Source organism: Pinus tabuliformis, chromosome 6 (genome assembly GCF_031772625.1).
Source record: "Pinus tabuliformis cultivar Carrire ecotype Pingquan chromosome 6, CPIR1, whole genome shotgun sequence".
Taxonomy (NCBI): domain Eukaryota; kingdom Viridiplantae; phylum Streptophyta; class Pinopsida; order Pinales; family Pinaceae; genus Pinus; species Pinus tabuliformis.
In genome coordinates, this window is record NC_142292.1 from 1,198,998,200 (window position 1) to 1,199,004,148 (window position 5,949).

The following is a 5,949-nucleotide window of genomic DNA, read 5'->3' on the forward strand; positions in this document are numbered from 1 at the left end:
TTTTGTGTTTTACAAGACCAAGTAATAACTGATCTAAACTCGAAGACAACCTGAGAAGGCAAGTAATTGGAATAGAATGGGGCTAAAACAAAACATCATTGACGCTTTGAAGTATTGTTTGTTTTTATCTTTTTCTAATAAAGTTCGAATTCCCGGAGAAAATTTTTTGAAGAGCCTGAAAATGTCAATAGAAAAAGAGCAGAGATAACTGGTTCTCCCAAGTGAATCGCCAATTGTTGTGGCCAGCAACAACCCCCCTCGTTCAATCTAGTATCAGCTACGATGCTAGATTGAATGGGGACCCTTAGTTAATGTTTTTGAAAAAAACATTCCTTTCTTTCGAAATCACAAGCATAAGCGTAGGAAAGGTTTCTGAGACAACTTAAGCCTAGACCTGTGTTCATAAAAGCAAATCCTAAAATTGCTTCACAAAAAAGAATCAAAGAGATGCCTTCGTTTCACCTCTAAAAAACCAATATGCACATCGCCTCGGTGTTAATGAACAACATCGCATCGCAATACACTAGCATCCATAAAGAAAAGCTTCAAAGTCCGCCGATCTGCGATGTTGCGATCGTGCGATCGCATATCGCAGAAATGAGGCTGGGCACGTTGGCAAATATTTGAATCATTGCGATCTGCGATATGGCGATCTGCGATGTTGCGATCACTAACCTTTGCGATCGCGCGACATGCGAGGATGCGTTGGCGAGTCATAAAAACGCCTTAGTACGACTCCTTCGCGCACGCCTCCCAAAGAAATCTGCTTACTATAAACTGACTTGGAAATTATGCGCTTTTAATGTTAGTAATGAATTAGTTGTCAGTTATTAAGTGGCATAAAGACGCGTGCCTTAATGCGGATTTGTTTCACGTAAGGTGGCGTATCTAATCTATCTCTTGCATTTAAAACTCTCCCATCACCTTTCTGATCAATCTTTCCATTTTCGTTCGTAACCTGCAGGAGCAAAGTGCGAAGGCAAAACCGAACAGAAACGCTAAGCGAGATGGGGAAGAAGAACAAAGCTCAGAGCTCAGAGACAAGGGAAAAGACCAAAGAGATGGCGCCCCTCTACACAGATACTGCATGCAATAAAGATGCAGGCATCTCAACTTGGGAAGGCATGTATAGGATATTGGAGGAAGAAAATCCGAGAATAATCAAGGTAACTGCTGCTGTCGCGGGTGCATCACGTTCTTCGGAGGCATCCCTGGAAGATCTAGCATGTTCTTTCCTCCATAGAATAACAGCGAGGCCAAAGATCCTGCCATACACAGACATGATCAAATGGATACTAGATGATGCGGAGTTGCACCATAGGCAGTTCAAGGTCCAGGGACATGGGCCCGTGGGATCGTTCGCAGCTCAAGACCTGAAACTCATGTATCATCTACCTAAGCCGCAAGTGACCTACAACGCAGAGTTTGTCGAGAAGTTCGCAGCAGAAAATCTGGACCTATCAGACACAACTAAGGAGTGGTCAAGAAGAGATGAGCCATTAAAGAAAGATAAGAACGGTATGTATAGCACTGGTTCTCTTACTTCTCCATATTGCTTTGCTGCAACCATGCTCTGTAGAATATTCGATAAGCCAGATATCAATAAATTTTCACCTGAATGGCTACCGTTGATTGATGCCACGACTAGCTCTGAGATAGTCGATTGGGCCAAAATCTTTTCTGACACTCTGTACATGGTAGTCCTCCACTACTGTTCTAAGAGATCCTACTCCCAAAGAGTCTATCCGCCTTTTTATTTATCTGCCTATATAATGGATTCTGTTTGTCTTGTGTCGAAATTCCCCACTATGGGTTGGTAATGGACTACCCAAGACCCATTGCCTATTCACGTCTATCATAAAATCTTGTGGGACTCCCAATTCGCCCCCCATTTTTACCAGATTTGTCATGGACTTATGTTGCCCATACACAAGATAATATACGATAAAGACCCCCCAAGGTGCTCTCCCGAGGCACAGATTGATATCACCCCCATCGCAAGATGGTTTGGAGAGGAGTGGTTTACATACATCCGAGTTTTTGGAAGCACAACACCTCCGCATGTCCTACCCTTGTACATCCCAGATAAGTTGTTGGCCCGAGAGATCGCATATCAGACTTGTTCTGAAGGCGATTTAACTAAGGACCTAAAGAACAAAAAGAAGGCCATTTGGCCTCAATTCCCAGTCACATGTGGGGCCTTCTCTTTATTTGATGTAGGACACACTTTTGGCGAGGTGGAGAACGTGACGTGTCTCCAACTATTTAAATTCTCACCAAGGCCATTTGACCCAAATAAGGTGGCCCAAGAATTCACAACTAACGTCAGGATAAGTGTGTTCTCTGGGCAAAAAGATCCGTTTGACGATCTCTTTCAGGGCAAGAACTCGCTCGAAGAAGTTTTGCAAGAAGCTCAGTCGAGGCTGTCCCCGGACGACCTCCGAAAATTCAGGTTATATAGAGAAAGAAGGCTGGCTAATGTTCCACTGGAAACACTGCGAATAGCTACCAGAGAACCCACTCCGAGCATCAGCCTCAGTGAACACTCCAACGCCTCCAAATCTGATTCCAGCGCCATAAAAGAAATATCTCCAGATCCTGAAGAGTCTGTCCACAAAGAACAGAGGAACGAAGAAATAATCGAGGACACGGCTCAGTCAAGCTCGATGGCTCAGCAGCAAGTTGCCGCCTCGCCACCAAAAGAAGTTCCCCCTCCCGTCACCGAAGCACCTCTTGTTACAGCAGAATTAGATAAAGAATGGGAGACCTTCAATGAACTAATTAATCTTGAAGGTCAAGTCTCGAAGACACCTGTGAATAACACACAGGTGGTGCAAGAGGTCTTCTCAACCATAGTCAGTAGTACCGCAGAGATGGAGCATCTTTCTATCGCTCCATCCTCAGAACTTCTACTTAGCGTAGAAGAGATCCCTCCACTGGATGTATTTTATAGCCCACAGCACAAGGTAGTTGTAAGGAGACAAAGAAAGAAAAGAAAGCTTGAAAATGCACTATCTCAAAATGCTGAACACCTAGATGTCTTGTGGAGAGACCCGAATAACAATCCAACTGACAATCTCACGAAATTGCCTCAGATTGCAAGAGCATATGCTTCTGCGACTATCGACAAGGCTTCTGAAGTTCAGCAACTTCTAAAAGAACGCGAAAGTCAAATAAAATTGCTGCAACAACAGTTGCAACAAGCCAATGAGAATGTTGAAGCCTCCAAGCAGCTTGAAGAGTTACAAGAAAGCTTTCGCCAGATGCAGGTGAGCCACCAAAGAAGTATTGAAGAAAAAGAAAAACAGCTGCAGACGGTGCAAGAGATGCACAAGGATGAACCAAAGCTGACGGAGTTTATTTCGGAGTCCATCGGCTTGAACGACCAACTGTCACAGCAACAGGAAGATATGGTCTGCAGAATATCACAGTGGAGGCATTTTTGTGAGCTAAGCGACAAGATCACCAGCCAGGTGGTGGAATTGCGGAATGACTATGACCAGGCCAACAAGAGAGTAACAGAATATCTGGCTTGGCAAAATGACGAGGAAGGGAAAAAAGCAGGGGCACCCAAGATTAATGAGAATCATAAGGAACTGCTCTTCAATAAGTGGGACGAACAAATTACACAGGCGGAACAGGCAGCAGAGTCAGCGGCGACACAGGCGAGCATACTTATCGACTGTGTAAATGAAAATTTACACAGGGCCAATTTGATTTCAGAGTCCACCCCGGGGTACTTACCAAGTGCGTTACAGTTGGAGGCAGAATGGAAGCAGAAGGCACAGGCAAGCGGGAAGACAATTCAGGCATTGGCTAGACTAAACTGGGAAAGTTATTGGACTTACTTAGTTAAGCCCCACACCCAATGCATGACCATAAGATGCATCATGAACGCAGCCGAGAAAGTAGTGCCAGCTCTTATGGATGCCGTTTTCACAGCCCAGTTAAGCACAGAAGTCGGCCAACCGACTCTTCTCAAGCCCATGCTTGAAAACTGCAATTTCAGAGACCAAATTAAGAAGTAATTTCGTTTAGAAAGTTGTTTTTTCTTGCTTTTTGTTTTACTGAATTAGAAAAAGGGCGGTCATTTGAGAACCGTGTCCTAAAGTTTGTAATAATACTATTATTAGGATTAGATAGTAGTATTTCAACCCTTCTCATTGCATTGGAGAAGGGTCCAGAAATTTGTCAAAAACTTATCCTCAGAACATGCACTTCTGCACCCTCAGAGGAGGTTTTGATGAATGGAAGGATCGTGATTTATTTATGTTTGTATTTTTAATGTCTGCTGTTGATGTTGCACTTTTGTACTCTTGGTAGATATTAGAAGCAAGTAGAGATAGATCGTTATTGCTTGAAGTCTGTGAGTAAGAATTAGTCATAAATGGTACTTTTATCTCTTGATTAATTTCTGCTTGTATTCCCAGAGTGATATACAGCTGATATTGTTTGCATGTTAATGTATGAACACATGGGTTATCATTTGGCACTTCTGTACGGTGGACTTATCGATTTATGCTTGATATGCGAATGATTTGATTATGCGATATGATATTCACAACTGTTCTGTTTAACTTCTTAGGCAGAACAGTTCATCTTGAACGGTTTATATTCTTATAATGGCTGAATAATCTTTATTACCAGTTATTGTATGAAATCTTTTTAGATTGCATAATGGAAGAAATATATATCCCGGGTTAGTGTAGATCTTGTGTGTTATTTCCATTAAATTATAGTAGCCTAGATTTCAGTTTGCAAGTTAGATTTACATTAGTTGTAGAATGTCTTTAGAACTAACATAAACAAACTCCATACACACACACACACATCCCACGCATCGGGAAGCTGGTCCCGTTATCCCCAGTCGGACCCGCTACTCCAAACGGGCAAGGAGCCGCCAACCAGGTTCCGGACCGGGTGGGTATCCCCCTTGTTGTTGACCCGACTTCGGGGCCCTCAACAGATCCATGAAAAATTATTAGACTTCGATGGCTGTACCAAATCATGACAGACTTCAAAAACTTGTGAAAAATGAGCTATTAGGAAGACCTCTGGATAGTGGCAGTTTGTAGCCAGCATGGAACGATGAGGACCTCTGTCAAAGCACGCTGACCGAGGCCCATGGAGACCGCGCAGTGGTGCAAAACTAGCAGTTAGGAAGCTCAGATCAGAAAACAGAGGCCGTTTCTGATGCGCAATTAGCGCAATCGCACATTGCTGGGCAAAACCCCTTGAAATGGAATAGCCCCAAGCACTCGATCACAAGGGAAACCCGGAAACTATGGGAAAAGCGCTAAACTGAAAGGCGGGTCCTGTGCTCCAAAACCGCCAGAATATCGGAGACATTTTGGTCAGTAAGCAGATTTGTCAGGGGGACGAGTGATTCCATACGTTGATTGATGCGTGTCTGATAGTTGAGAGAGAAAACCACTCTCATCACAGGCTAACGTTTGATCAAGTCAACCGTGCGATAAGAGTGATAACCATAGGATCGGGAGGCCTCGGATCCAAGGGCAGAGATTGCACATGATGGGAGACCAGATTTGATGGATAAATAAGCTACGGCGTATAAAAGTTTGAAGTCTAATTTGACCACTGAGTTGGCAAATGAATCATTTCACAATGTAACCGAAATAACGAACCGTCGAGGAAGAGCTGGCACTCAGTTCATGAGAGGACAAGTGGCCACCTCCCTTTGAGATGTTACACAATGGCGCTAACATAGAGGCAGGGAATTCCAAGGAGACAGAGGTAGGCGAACCGAAGGGACGGAAGAGGAAGTGAATAGTCAAGGGATAGATTGGCTTTAAGCCATGAACAGACAGAGAACAAAAACAGAGAAGACAGTGCTGAAGGAGACAGTGGGAGAAAGACACAGAATAGAGAGTAAAGCAAGAAGTAGAGAACAAAGAGTCGAGCTGACCTGCAGAGTTAAGGCATCATCGA